Here is a 16165-nt window from a genome sequence, read left to right on the forward strand (position 1 = left end):
TGTTGTGGTGTGCCAAAGTTATATGCATGTTTACTCTGAGATGGATTTGCACCTAAGTATTATACCATCGATATCAGTGCGGTATTTAGACTCTTCCGAAATTTCGATCCTAATACGATGTATGTGATTCATAGTGTACACAGCTTGAAGGATGAGCCTACACGTTAATCCAATTATTTTATTTCATAAGTCTCAGTCTCAGTATTCGAACTCATCCCTCTAAACATTAACATGTATAAGAACATCATGTGTCAATCATTACTGAGAAATCCAATGAGTAATATATGTGACAATTTATCCGTTAGCAGACATGGATTCATTCCGTAGAATCCATACCTGCCTTTAAGAGCTTGAAGAGAACACAGTTTTGAGATTGCTAGATCTTTTATAGGAAAAACATTTTGTTCGATACTATCGCACAGACATGATTTTCCGGCATTACTTTGTATATAATATTTCCGCAGACAAGAGCGTATTCCGCTGGCTGCGAGGTACACTTGCGCCCACTTGAAGCTCAGTGAAGTTCGTTTACAAAAGGTTGAGCGGTTATAGGTCCACTCGACACCCAGCCTGAGCCGGAACAAGATATCTCACACGCAGCTCACTGTACGTCGTAGGTCGTCTATACTGCTGAGGTTCGGCCGAGGGAAACGTCGCAATCTTTGTATGTCTTTGAAAGTATTATAATATTATACGCAGATCGCTTGAGACTGACGCGTTCTCCTATATGTAGGAAAAACTAGGCCTTGGGCACCCACCCACAAAGGGTAAAGCCACACTATGTATAAAATGAGTAGAGTAAAAATAACATGAACAGACTGGTAGTAGTTTAGTAAAAATCAGGCCTAAACAAACAAAAAAAATATTCAATTATTAAGATTCTCATATTTTTCCTAATCAGTGAGGTTTGTCACAACCGCATACTATAGCACTTCAATTGGCAGAGATGGTGAGTTTCCCAAGAGTTTTACAAATCGCCCATTGACCTGTCTACACAAACCATCAACAAATTCCTTTGCCTACCATGGAATCCCTGAGAACGGGAGATATCCTAGTAGGTAATGTTGTTTGTCTTGTGATAGCCTATAGCAAAGATGGTTTTTAGGGGAAAGAGGTGGCACTTGATAAATCATCGATCAAAGACACGATTTCAATAATGTTCTGTGAACAGTATTATGATCATCTCCGGACAATCCCCTCTAAAACAAGTTACCATACATCGTCGGGTAATGCTCCGGACAATCCCCACTAAAACAAGTTACCATACATCGTCGGGTAATGCTCCGGACAATCCCCACTAAAACAAGTTACCATTCATCGTCGGGTAATGCTCCAGACAATCCCCACTAAAACAAGTTACCATACATCGTCGGGTAATGCTCCGGACAATCCCCACTAAAACAAGTTACCATACATCGTCGGGTAATGTTCCTGTTGCTATGAACAGGATATGAAGGGTAATTATCTCAAAGTTTTATTCTCTCAAGCTGACAAGAAAGATGGGGTGACATTTTTTTTTCTATTACAACAAAACTTACATACCATGAATGTACTGAAATTGGGACATTGATGATTATAAATGCAGCTACCTTACACTGTCAACTGACAGTGGTCGAAGTGCACAGGGACCGTGTACAGACCGGATTAAGTTTCTTGAAGTCGCCCGTAGAAAGCATCGATTTTTTTCAAAGCACGTGAAAACACGTGTACGCCTCTGGAAATTAAGGCAGCGTGACGCTCGAGCCTGCGTGCGCGGTGGTTGAGGTGGAGGCGAGACTTCAATGTTGGAGTTTGCTCCAGGTAACCCAAGGTCGGCTGCTAAGGTTTAAAGCCACTCCACGTTCAAGATTAACTCAATAGACTGAACAATTTCCTTATAAAAACATCAGAATGATAGAATAAAATATAATTGTAACGTTCATGATGTCTTGAATGAGATCAATAAAGTACTATTTTAAGAATATACAGAGGAGTAACATCTGTATCTGTAACATATATATATATATATATATATAATATATATGTATATACACATATATATATATATATATAAATATATATATATATATATATATATATATATATATATATATATATATATATATATATATATATATATATATGTTCAAGCACTGCTTTTTAGTTGGTCCCTCAATTTTCACTGAACATTTCTTAACTTTACCTTTTTTTACAATGGCAGGTAAAGGTTGATTTTGCAAACTAACTTCACTGTATTTTTGTCTCATTTCGATACCTAATCAATTTGTGCTCTGTTGAAAATGAAATCAAATCCTGAATTGAAAAAAAAATGAATTAAAAAAGGTAAAGGTCAAGAGGTGTATGGAATGAGATCTATTTGTGATGTGGAGCTTTCCTATTCGTATGGCTTACTGTCGATGGATACGAGAGACTGCACAATAATAAACGTTCAGTGTAACTTGATACACAATAGGCAGTCTCAACTCATTCTTGTTATAAGCCTTTCCTGTGACGGTTGGAAAATTTGTGAGTTATGACGACATAACAAGTTGTGTATTATTTTGCAGTTATACAGACCACCATATCTGCTATTGTAAAGCGCCTATACATAATGACATAATTAAGACCCATACACTGTGTACTACAAGAGCTAGCAGGATTAGTTTGTCAATAGACAAGTCGATAATGCTGCGATGTATTGGGCTGAACAGAGACCAATTAGCGGAAATCAGTCAAGTATTATCCAACATTAGTATGTGATCTCCAATAATGACTGGGTGACGTAACATTCCCTGTATATATTACGCATGCGTTGTAAAGCTAATAAGTCTGTACCCCTGTAGAAGTATGCCTTAATCTCTATATCATTGGCTTCTTAACGTTATCTGCTCAAATTCGGGCAAACTGTTGGTTTCAACATTTCGGCACCTGGAGAAGAGGTGAGTATACACTGACAACATACGAACATGACTAATAATGAACAGAAAGTGACATCATAAGCCAGTTCGGAGTTAACTCATGGGTACATTGGTACGAATGACCTTTCTTTTTCCTTAGTCACTGTTAGTAAGTTTCAGGGGCACTTCACTCGTTTTCAGAGCGAAATAATGCATAAGCTTTATGTAACAATTAAGTTATGGATTCATCAATCCTATTCAAACAAACAATGAACTTGTGTATAAGACCAGAATGATACGTCAATTAACGCTTGGGAAAGTATTCATTTCATTATTTTGCATTTACAAGGATTACATGAATAATTATTACGTCACAGATGCTTGTTGGTACGAAAGACCTTTTTTCTGCTCATGCGCAAAGCGGAACTCCGAACTGGATTATTGTGTGCACATTTCATTTCGTTCTGCAGTTTGATACTACTACTGTTATGATTTATCATCAAATATTGTTTCAAATATTTCGTCATGTTCAGAGTGGCTCCGCCCTTGCTCATAATTTGACCGGACGAGGCAGATCTACACGAAAGTGCATTGTATACAAGGTGAAATGCAGTATTTAAAGGTATGAGATCCCATCTCATTCGAAAGGGTAACCATTCGCAAGAACTGATGAAGGGTGCAATGGGAGGTTTGTTACCTCCAATTCTGCCAACTTTTCGCCATGTCATATAGCGGAAAAGAGTGTAATCGATGTTCGGTGACGGACGAGGCTGTAATCTAACACGATAAGTGTGTGCCTTCTTGCTCGGCCACTGAGAGGTTCCTCTTTCGCCCCCCATTCAAGAAGAAGAACATCAGTCTGAAAGCTCTCTCACCCGTTTCTTTGTATCAACATTGTAGCGATGTGTACAATAAACATGCAAGGGGGTATAGATGGCATATTGGCCATCTCGTGCTATACTATCCCAATATACGATAGCCTGTAAAAAGATCGCTAACGACGTATCACGTATTCACGATGTCACCAGATCTAAATGGGGAAGTGTGTCTTTAGCCTGGCATTGCATCGCTCAGTTCGTCACTTTCCGAGATGGGGCAAACAAAATAAACACAATGCACAATAAACACGATTGATGCTAACTGCATTCTTTCTGTCTCGTCGATTGCATTCCCCATAATGTCCCAAATAATACTTCGGGGAAGACTCGGGCTAGATACAACCCATTTCTCTCTCCCATCTTGGCCCGAGGGCTTCTCGTGCAGCCTGTGATAGGCTCCGAAGAAAGTTAAGTGATGTGTATTGTCTTGCGGAAAGGGGAGCCATTCCGTACACACTTGACTCGTTACGTAACTTATGTTCGAAGCGCGGTCTTTATAGATTTCTTAAAAACAGGATTTGTCTGCTAGGAGTTATGCAGTTTCTTTAGAAAAGAACCGCCGTAATGATGCCGTTATGAGACGTTGTTTAAATAACATCGATATTGTCCTGTAGCTTTTCTGCTGCATGTCACCGAATGCTTCATTTCGTGTCCCATCGTCATTCCAAACTCTTACTGTGATAGTGATTACAGAATTGATTATAATAGAGATTATTGGAATGATAAAAGAGTAACCAATCATATTGTTATTGTTCGAGGGATACTCATCATCATCATCATCATCATCATCATCATCATCGTCAACTAAAAATTGACAATATAAAACCCTCAATTTGATTATAAACATAATTATGATGAAAAATTATTAAATCTAAATAAGATGGGAAGTTAGTGATTGAAACGCAGAACTTCTTCTTCATTAAAAGTTATAAGCTATTGCTGAACTCATTAGACATGTTAGAGATGACAAACACTCGTAAGACGGCATTAGAAGCAAACGGCTAGACATCTAACAGATCGGAAGGCAAGGAGACGGAATGTGATGTCGAACCATTCTCTTGAAGGACCTACTTATCAAACTTGTGGCTTAGTATTCTAAACCCAAGCGGCCTTGTCCTTCAAGTCCAACATTATTTACGGTAACTTGAATGTTCTTACTACATGTTGAAAGAGGATCAATATGCCTCCACCTCCTCCTCTTCCTCCTCTTCTCTTCCCCATCCTCCACCTCCACCTCCTCCTCCTCCCTCTTCTTCCCCACCCCCTCTTATTCCTCTTCCTCTTCCTTCTCCTCCCCTCCTCCACCCGTCCTCCTCCTCCTCCTCTCTTTCCCCAACCCCTCCTCTTCCCCTTCCCCTCCTCTTCCTCCTCCTTCTGTCTCTCCTTCTCCCCTGCTCTTCCTCCCTCTCCTCCTCCTCCTATTAGCCTATATTCTCCTCTAGTCTTTGATAGGAACTGAATGATTTTAATTCAAACGTTGCATTACAAATCTCCTTTCATCTCATCTCTACCACCATACGATGACTTTTACATGTTGAAAAAGGTTCAAATTACTGATGACACCTAGCCTGTTATTACATGCAATGATGCATAATTATGAATAACTCAGTCAAGCCTGGGGAACTTTGTGTGTGTGTGTGTGTCATGGAGTGTTCTTGAGTCATTGTATTTTTTTTTTTATAATAGGTACTTGACATATCAAAATATTAGATCTAGGATAAATGAAAGACATTGAATCTTTGAGAAGGAAAAGAAACTGAAAAGGGTAATTTCAAATTTTCACTAAGATGATAGCAGGGCTTGCTAAAGGCTATCATATTATCATAGATGAACAGAAAGCAAGCTCGAGAAGAACACCATTATTGACGATGTAATATGATGAAAACAGAAAAAAGTCATTTCATTGTTTATAAATAGGGCCTATGCTAATTACTCTTAAACATGAGTTTCCATTCAGCAATCCAATTCGATGGACTGTTAAACTGATAAAGACATGCAAATCAACGATTCGAAAATAAACGTGTGGGAGTCAAGCACGAAAGCTTCTGATTCAATGATATAAATGTAGAATATATTTTATGACATTTCCGAGTAATAAAGGAAAGAGCTTAAAGCCCCATCAAGCAAAATAGTATGCTATCTGCAGAAATAGTATAGTGACCGCACTATTTCTATACACCTCGTGGGCGGCGTGGCACGCTACCGGTGGTTGCATTAACATTTACCAAACATCTCGTATTATTAACACCAAAATGCAGTGTTTGTCTATAGCGCGTATCTGGACAGTAACTGCGATGCCTCGCCTCGTCTCTGCGACGCATTTCGCAGCAGGCTGAGCGGCGCAAAGTCGACATGTCGGCACATTTCCGTTCCCCCTCCGAAATACCAACTCGGCACGAACGACAATCACAAGTCATGACTCGCGCTTGACTAGTCGACGGTGGGCGGATATCTGATACGCCTCTGTATCACGGACCGGCAGTTTGCCACTTTGTATTAAGGTTGATGAAATAACACCTTTTGCGTTGTTAACACACACACTCTCTCTCTTTGTGCAATGTTTCGTGTGTCGTCACCCTGCAGAAAAGATTTTAAATTGGGTCATAAAGATGACAGCTATTGCTTTTTTTGGCCAACAATAAAAGCGTGACCATATTGGTATTTGCGACAGATTTAGGACCCGCTAGCTGTCATTTTGTATCATCGTAAAGATTCATTCGAGAGCGGGGTTCATTTAACAAACACTGTGGTAGTTTTGCACGAAACAGGTTCACTAAAGTCTTCTGTCCGAGGCATGTTATCATTATTCTATCAATGTTACAAATGTCACACTGAGATGATAGTGTGAAATTCTTAAATCAGATGGTTCTGGAGAACACATACGGGATCCAGAGGAAATCATAGAAGATTCGAGGATCGGTTAAACTCCGTATTGCCATGCACACTGCTCCTGATATGTGAAATACTCCCCCTCCCCACTCCCCCCCCCCCCCCCGAAACTAAAGAGCACAACTGTCAGGTCGTGAGTTCTAACTAAATAGAGAAACAAATGGCGCTGAGATTGGAGAGGATTTCTCAGTTCCTATTTCCAAACAGGAAACCAGTTTAAACTTCTGTTTCACAAGCGCAATGCTGACATCGAATGCCGTCCATGGCATGAAATTTCTCGACACGAGGGAGATTTAGTTGAGAGGTGACGGGGGATTTAAAGGGGCAGACTACATCTCCCTATAAACAACGCAAAACCAATTTGATTACACGCTGCCATAATTATGACATGAACCTTACAGCTATAGCGCACGATCCATTTCTTACTTATATTTGTGGAGTTGGCAAAAACAAAGGTAGTACATAGTACAAAGCATAAATATAGTCGAGTATCATGACCAGTACAAAACAAATTCCGTCATTTTTTAATGCAGACACATATAAACACATACACGTATTAAGTTAGATGTATTATGTTGTGTGTGTGTGTGTGTGTGTGTGTGTGTGTGTGTGTGCGTACACATTATGCAGATAGACATAGAATAGAATAGATATGAAAGAAACTATACGTTTCGTTCGTGAACACAGTGAAGCGAAAGCAAACAAGATTGATATCTGAAGTAAATTGGCAATCACGAAGTCATGTGGAAAGTGAACAAGGTTAAATTGGCACGTTGTGCAGCAATTCGTTGAATAGGTCAACTGGCTATGTTATCAATTTCGTTGATATTTCTTCCAGCACGAGCTATCGAATTTACATGTTTCCAAATACATTCGATATTTTGAATCCGATCTGCATGTTTTCGTTGTCGACCTGTCTCGCAATAGTAGTTTCGGGCAAAGTTTTCGGTTTACACGCAGATTTGACAATTTCTGCAGTATAGCAGCAGTCTCTTGAAAAGAGTTGTCATCGTTACAAGACGATAACGTAACATGAGTAATTCCCTTGAAATGTTTAGTTTGTAAAGTTCTTCATTTGTCCTATTGCAAGCGCGTTCAATGCGCAGCTTGCATGAATAAAGAAACTGATCTCCTCAGACAATGAAGCTAAAATCACGTCTGGACCCATTGTCACTTTGTGCACACAGATGAAAGGATGCACAAGCGAGCAACCTCGTTGTCACCACGGTCATGACCATGAATACCTAAGACGGCTATTCTAATGACACAATAGACGTCACATATACCATTATGACGAAAATAGACGTCACATACACCATTATGACGAAAATAGACATCCCATTATCCCCCTGTTGCTGCTGGGCCAATTAAAATATATACACTCAGACATCCTCTATGATTGCACAATTTCAACCAGCAGTTCTGATATGAACCGAATTACCCTTTAAGATGCCTTCCATCCGAAATCGGTAAAAACCCATCGATTTCTTATGGAAAGGTCATTTGACGAATACAAAACGTTGCCGTTTTCATCATGTGCTAAGGCAAAGTGGTCATTTTACGCAACAGATATTGCACTCCTGCTCAAGGCATTCTCAGCATTTCTCAACTGAGAAAATAACAACTGATACAAAGTCATGTGGTTTTTTCCCCTTTAGAGAAGGAGACAAAATGACCTTATTCATAGCAGTTTAAGAGGTTTTTCTTGCTGTAATAGAATTGCTTGACATCAAAAGCGAGTCTTAAACCTTGGCAGTGTGTTTTTTTCTGTCGTTGCGCTTTCAGTCTCAAAGAGTATGCAGAGTTATAAAGAATGATGACCAGATAATATACGGTATAGCAACTAGAATCAATTTCGTTACCACTTCAAGATTCACTGAAAACGTCATAAAAATGATTTCACACTTCACATCACGATGTAAGGTTAATATGACTAAAATTAAAATGAAAATTCTTGTACACTTCTGACACAAAGTGGAGATGCAACTGACTTTCGCTGTCATTAATGTACTTCATGTTTTGGCGTACAATCTTAAATACAAATACACATTTTTTTTTTTTTTTTTTTTACATATGTGCGGGCAATGGATTTAGTGGACAGTGGCGCGTGGACTGAGCAGATGTCTAAATTGCAGTCAAACAGAGTCGATAAATCAGTCATAGTTTGCGAAAGAAAAATCAGACAGTTGAAAAAAAAAACCCATTACGATTCGATCCTTCTTAATGTCTGAATCATGTTTACAGCACCTCTGTGCTTGGCAACTTTTATCAAAATACACATACTGCTATCCATACTATGATATACAAAGGATAACATTCCTATAGCAATTACTTTGCACAGATAATTTTCATTCTTTCCGACAATTTTGAGACAATCAGAGAATTTTGTATTCATACATGCAAATCATTTGATGATAGCTGAAATAGGAACTTCACATTCACGTGATGAAAAGGGCCAGTTCCAGATGGCTGCAATTGAGTTGGTAATAATTATTATTGGTTACTTTCACAAGGTCTGTTGATCAAGCTTTCTCAAATACGTTGCTTTGATGCCCTGATAACGCTACATAAATAAATGAATATAAAACAAACAAGCAAAAACAGGCAAGAGATTTTCTTCTCTTCTCTCTTCACAGTTGGACAATACACCAGTGCAAGAATAATTATGTCGGCCTTTTGGGGCAATCGACCATTGCGATTTCTATTCTCCCAATTTCCGTGGAAACATGACCAACATTTACTGACGCCCAACGATCAAGTCGTCACAGTTTTATCTTTAAAACAGAGAACTCCATTGTGACCTTGATATGGCAAGCCAGAACCTATCGTCGCAAATGAAAGGGAGTTGACCATTATCATCACATAAGATTCCCTACCATGCCCGTATTCTCCATTGCCATTTCCGTTAAAGTCGCAAATACAATTAAACAGTAAAACAACAACAACAACAACAACAACAACAACAAACCGATTACCTTTCTCTTCCATTTACTTCCAAAACATCAGCACAACGCAAATATCATGGTATGTGACCCAAACTTAACTTCTTTTCAAGCACTTGGCTTCATCTTTAAAGCGATATCCCCATAGGAATGACGACTATGGGTAGCCAGGTCAACCCAGTAACCCTGTGGCTACTGTAACCTTAGACTCGCGTTAAATCTCTACTGATTAATTGGCCTAACGAATCACTGACATTTCTCCGGCCAATTACACAGCATCAAACACACTTTGGAGACGAGATGAGAGCATTAAGCATCATATGTGTTGTCCACGTGGCGCGCAATCAATTCACCACACTTAATCAGCTCTATGGAAAGGGTAACGCTTACGCAAAGCCCATCGTCAGCTCTAATTTCACACTTCGGCCCTGCGTCTACGAAGGATATCATGCTAACACAGGGACATGGGCCTATGGACATTTTACTATCACATGTTGCCTATTGAAGAGACAAAAGGGGGTTTTAGAGAGAAAAATACGACATTTAACGGAAATCGCCACTGTTTCGGCTTGGTGTTTGTTTGTTTTTTTTTTCTGTAAACGCAAGAAATGTTGATAAGTTTGAAGCAGAATTTCATGCAGAAAAAAAAGAGTAATCAAAGTTTCAGGAGCCAACGGTGCGTGGAACGGACGTTCGTCGATGCGTCTCGTTTGTCACACCAGCGCACATCAAGCGACATTATTTGGGACAATCGCTTCCTTTGCGGCCATCAATTTAGGCTATTAAACTGCAATCTGAGGACGCGCAAGCGACCTTTTTCCTCCTCGAGGTTACTACAGGTGAGGAAGACGATATTATCGTAAATTGTCGTCTCGGATCAGTTCTCAATTGGCTGTATGGAGATCTTTACGAGAGAGGGAAAAAGAGAGAAAAAAAAAAGGATGTGGGGACGGAGGGAGAGATAGACGAAACACAATGGTATTACCACATAAAAGTAAAGCGACATACCGATAGGTGACCGAGCAGGCGATGAGATGGGTTGAGTGCCCGTGCGAGGAAGAATCCGTTGGTGCAAGTTAAATTCTTGATGAGGACATCATACGATGCCAATGGAAAGACAGAGAGCGCTAGCTGGGTACGATATCGTCTCAGGTTATCCGACACCTCCACTCTGCTTCCCCCTTCCCCCAGATATCTCGGAAGTTAGAAAGGTGACACGATTTGCACAATGGTGGCGTGCCACGGATATGTGGAAATCAAAAGTGCGCCAGTTTAATTGCCTTGCCCAGGTTTCTACAAACACCGCGGCGAGAGCGCACCAAATACCGTTGTGCAATTACGTCTTTCTCGCGTGAGTTTTCGACGATGCCCAGGTATTGATGAACTTCAAATTTCATACGAGGCAACAAGGGTACATGGAAAGTGCAAACACTGGAGGTGGAAAAGGGGATCATTCATCGCCAAACATTACAGTTTGTCGAATCGTTGGCATTGATTTAAAAGTTACATTGCAACCGGTCTGCGATTCTGGTCGTGCTATAATCCCACCACAATTGTACCACCGTCGAATCGATAAAGCTATAAAAGAACTCTTGTAGTCGTAAAAACCTCTTTCACGTATCGATTGCTTCTCTTAGGTATTGATGCACGCCTAATCATACAGTCTGGTCAATAGTAGTGCATATTTAATGATCTCCAAGTTTTCACTTATGAAAGAGAGAGAGAAAAAAATCGGATGCCTAGAGGGCGTACACTATCGACGCTCTGATGACTTTACGCCCGGGAAAACTTGGAAAAACAAGCTGTGAATGAAAAAAAAAGTGCGCTTCATCTTCTCCAGGGGCATGCCTGTTGCAGTGCATGAATAACAGGAAATGCAGCTACTGCCTCGATCGTCAGGACCGAGGTCAGCTGCAGACTTCTCATGGCGGGAATCCTCAACGTCCGAATCGATGCCGAATCACCGACGAATGAGTTCCGATATCGCAAATCGGCTTTCGCGCGGGCCCGAGCTGTAGATTCTGATTGAATCCAAACCCGGTGGGCGGAACATCCCAACTTTATGGTGTGCGGACAGTTTGAATCTATAATGAGAGGTTAGAATAGATAACGTCGCGTCGCTCCTCCTCTTTATACCCTCGACGTTGTTCTCTTAAATTCTCGAAATAGCTCTAAAAAAGCACTGAAATTAAGGATCAAATTCCCGAGATTCTTATGTTTCATATGACTCGCTCATGCTTGTCATGCAATCTCTAACTCTACTCCTCACTCCCTCACATGATGTTCACATACAACACTCTTTCTTATTTCATACCTGGACATGGCTTTCAAGGAAGAATAATTTCCCCAAGTCTGGAGTCGTAATGTAATCATTATCACAACTTTCAGAGTCTTACACTACAAGTTCCACACAGGTATTAGGCCTACACCAGTGATCTGATTGCGTGACGTCATTTCTACATCTTTATCAATATCGTCAAGGCTTGAAGCTTTAAGGTATGGGAATTATTGTCAAAGCGATCCTTACCCCAATCACACATTCGTATAACATCGATCAAATAGAGTGACATGAAGATTTGTTGAGATAATAGTGCTACTTCAATTTTACACACAATAATAAATGTCTCGAACTAAAATATTTACTGTAACAGTCAAATTATATTGTAGTACTATAGTCCCATACTCCATAGAGTTCGGAAGTGGTCAGTTCGCTACCACTAATATGAAGCTCAACAAGGGCCTCTTTCATGCAGATGTAAAAAAATGCAAGCTGTCCTTTAGGAGAGTGAAAAAAAAATGTGATGTAAAACGGATCACAGATTTGAATTCTGATATACCTTGTACTATATACCTCTCATTCAGTTTTACCTGCAAGCGATCCTGACTACAATCACACATTCTTACAATATTAATCTACCATTACATCCAGACTAATATGAGGATGTGTGAAGATCACCGTGCTGTTAAAATTTCACATGTCTGGAAGTAAAGTTTTTTTTTTTTTTCTTAATTCACATTAAAGGGTCCTACTCTTTGGACCTCGTCACATTTTCAAATTCGTTGAAAATGTAAGCGAATTGTTATAAACGGAAGATCAAGTATAAGTAGGCCTATACCTGACTATTCAGCGATCCTGCACATTCTTGGAAATTAAAGGGACTGTACAGTACTGGTTGAGGTGAGGATTCAGGTTCATATAACATTTATTGGTGAGATAATGAGAAACGTCTCCTGAAATATGAAAGAGCATGTAATTTCAAGAAGGATCCAACGTTTATTTGATGAAAATTGGCCTTGAAATGGCTGAGATATCCAAAAAAGCGATCCTAATAAAATTGACAGGCCACGACTTTTATTAGGATCTTTGTTTTACCTTGTTTTTAGATATCTCAGTCATTTCAAAACCGATTTTCATCAAATAAACTTTTGATTCCCCTTAGAATTGTATGCTCTTTAACATTTCATAGGGAGTGGTTTCTAAATATCTCGCAAAACGTTACAAGCTGAATCCTCACCTCAACCAGTAGTGTACAGTCCCTTTAAAGCCACATTGCTATAACCATGCAACTATTTTTGTTATAATTGTTTATCTGTTAAGAAGTCTAAATAACATAGCATGGCCGACTGCAAGAACAGCTGCCTGGTTTACAGCGTAAGTGGTTTACATGGCATAAGTCGCTTGGAGAAAGAATGGACATGATCACAAGTTTTGACATGCAAAACCGCCGCAATTATTGATAACCTCTGCGCGTTATCTTAATCTAATTCTTAGATGTAATTTTCAACAATTAACTATCCCTATTTAATAAAATCATTCTCTCCATAAGCACATACGTTATAGCTCCAAGAGCCAAGTCGGCAAAAGAAAGCCTTTCCTTCTTGGAATACTATGGTGATTAAGGAACCATTGCTGCGGATATGTGTGGCACAGAGTATGCTGCAGCTAGTGAACGGTGACACATTTAGTTACTCGTGCGACAATATAGTTCCGGTCTCATTCTCTCCAAGGACTTGGGATTAGGGTATGTGATAGGGTTTCGGGTTTAGTTTAATGTGAGGATTATGATTAAGGTTCTGGGTGGAATCTATGTTTGGCGTAGCGTGCAGATATATCATGGGAGGAATATTGTCTAAGGATCGAATTAATGTCATGCATCCACTTTGAACAGGGTCGGGAGTGGGTGGGGTCAAGACACATACAATACGCGTTGAATCGCAATTATGATGCACAACGATCTATGAAAATGATGAAATAATCATAAAACAGTCTTTATGTGAAAATTCGACGTGCGCATTTTATTTTTATGGGGGTGGGGGGGGGGGGTTGCAGGTGGTAACTTCTCTATCGATAATAGTTGATGTAAAGCACAAATCTCAACAATGGCATTATTCGCAAAGAAGTATAAGAAACGAACCAGAAATTGTAATGTGGAAATATCATTGCGATAAAACAGAAAAAAAAACCTTGTAATCTATGAAAAATGGATCACAAATCTGCATTTTTAATAATCTTTCAACCTTTTCACCTGATGCAATCGCACACTCTTACAACATCGATCAACCTTCACATTCAGAGTGATATGATGATTAACTTATGTTGTTAGATCAAAGTGCATCTGTTGAAATTGCACATGTCTTAACTAATAAAGTGTTTGATGTAAGTTAGCATTCATTAGTTCCACTCTATGAAGATGGGAAGTGGTAGGTTCTATATCGATGTAAACACAAACCTCGAAGCTTTCTAAACACGAAGCTCTACAACGGTCTCTTTAAATTCAAACAGAAATAGAAACAACAACAACAACAGCAATAAAAGGCAAAAAAAATCCATAACGAGACCGATTAAAAAAATCTAAAACGGATCAAAAATCTTGGTTTTCACTACCCCTCCTCCCCTTTTCACCTAATGATAAGACATCCTGATTGACAAGTCTAATGAAGGTGTCTTTTTTTATGGGGGTGGGGCTAAGGGATGGGGGGGGGGGCAAGGGTGATGGCATCGTATGACTTAATTTCCATGATACTCCAAAGGCCATTTCTTGTCTTAATCAAATATCCCTCGCGATATTATTTGTGTTTGTGGCCCTACATCACAAAACTCTCAAAAAAGTCACACAGATATAGATTTTCCAGCAGACCCGAGTACAATGGAAAGCATTTTGAGTCAATTTGGTTGATTTGGGGTTTGGGTGTTTCTACCCCTTTTTATGTCTATGAATATTGGAAGAATAAAATGATATAGACGTAAGTTGTGCTCGTAAATCTGGAGTTGTTGCAAACTCACCTTTTGTCATTTTTATTTTGTTTTTCACCTTAAACCCCCTGTACGGTAGGTTGATGTGCGCAACAACTATTAGTATAGCTTTTTATTGTTTGTTATAATCATGAATTCAATGTTAAACTTTATGTTGATTTGATAATCCCTTCACAGTGGTTTTCACATGCCTTTATTGTAAAGGGCGATTCTTTGCACCCAAAAAGCTTCGTCATAACTCCAATTCTTACAGAGCAGCATTTTTGTTTATATATTTCAATAATTATCTTAAAGGTTAGGAAAAAGTAATTTCGATGAAGTACAGTGTACGTATCTGCAATTTGAAATCTAAGAATCACATCTTCCAGAATTCGACTTCTTGCAGATTTTTGTTGGTTTCGTTGGGTTTGTGATGCAGGGTGACAATATTACTTGAAAGGCTCCTAACCTTGCGATAAACACTCAATGCTGACAAGAACCAATGCGCGAACCCCAGCAACGAATGCAGATTCTCCAAAGTAGAATCCAATTGATAACTGATGTACAATGAATATGACTCATTTTAAAATCAAACATTATTGTTATTATCTTAGAATGGAATGGATCAAGGCAAAAGAGCATTGTCGCATTTGCCCTTCATCAGCTTATATTATGCAGAATGATGATTCTGCCCGATTTTATTACTGTGCATAGAAATGTCTCGAATAGTTATCATTATGAGTATTCCAAAGAAAAGAGGAGACTTATGATAAACATACCTTGCAATGTGATAGAGCGTATACCCGATTTGGCTTCATGGTACAACAGGAAAGTAACGAAGCGCGTTTTGTCCAAGATATGCATATAGAGGAGATCTTAAAGAAGAGCGATGCTTCGCTTATGAACAAAGATAATGAACAAGGATGATGAAAATTTTGCCTTGCCGCCGGGAGATATAATTCATTTTCCATCTCTGTGGAAATTAGAAAAGAAAAGGTTTATAGAAATAAAGGCAAAGGGAATGCTTTATTGGAGGAATATAGAAACAAACTGGCTTCACGGTCAGTACGGTTACCTAATACCAAAGCAACGAGAATCAGGATCGTTTCTGAAAGCATAAGGCAGGTGAAAAAGAAATATTGACCAACAAAGGGAAAGAAGAGGTGAAAATGTGAGAAGGAAAGAAAGGAGAGAGAGAGAGATGGAGACAAACTGACGGACAGACAAACAGACACACTGACAAAAACAGAGAATTCGAGGGTGTGTGATGTGATGTGACAAGCGTCTGTTTTATAGAATCGAATGATAACCTTGCTAAACGACTAAATCTCAAAAGAAAAGAACAAG

This window comes from Diadema setosum, chromosome 14 (assembly GCF_964275005.1).
Source record: "Diadema setosum chromosome 14, eeDiaSeto1, whole genome shotgun sequence".
NCBI lineage: Eukaryota > Metazoa > Echinodermata > Echinoidea > Diadematoida > Diadematidae > Diadema > Diadema setosum.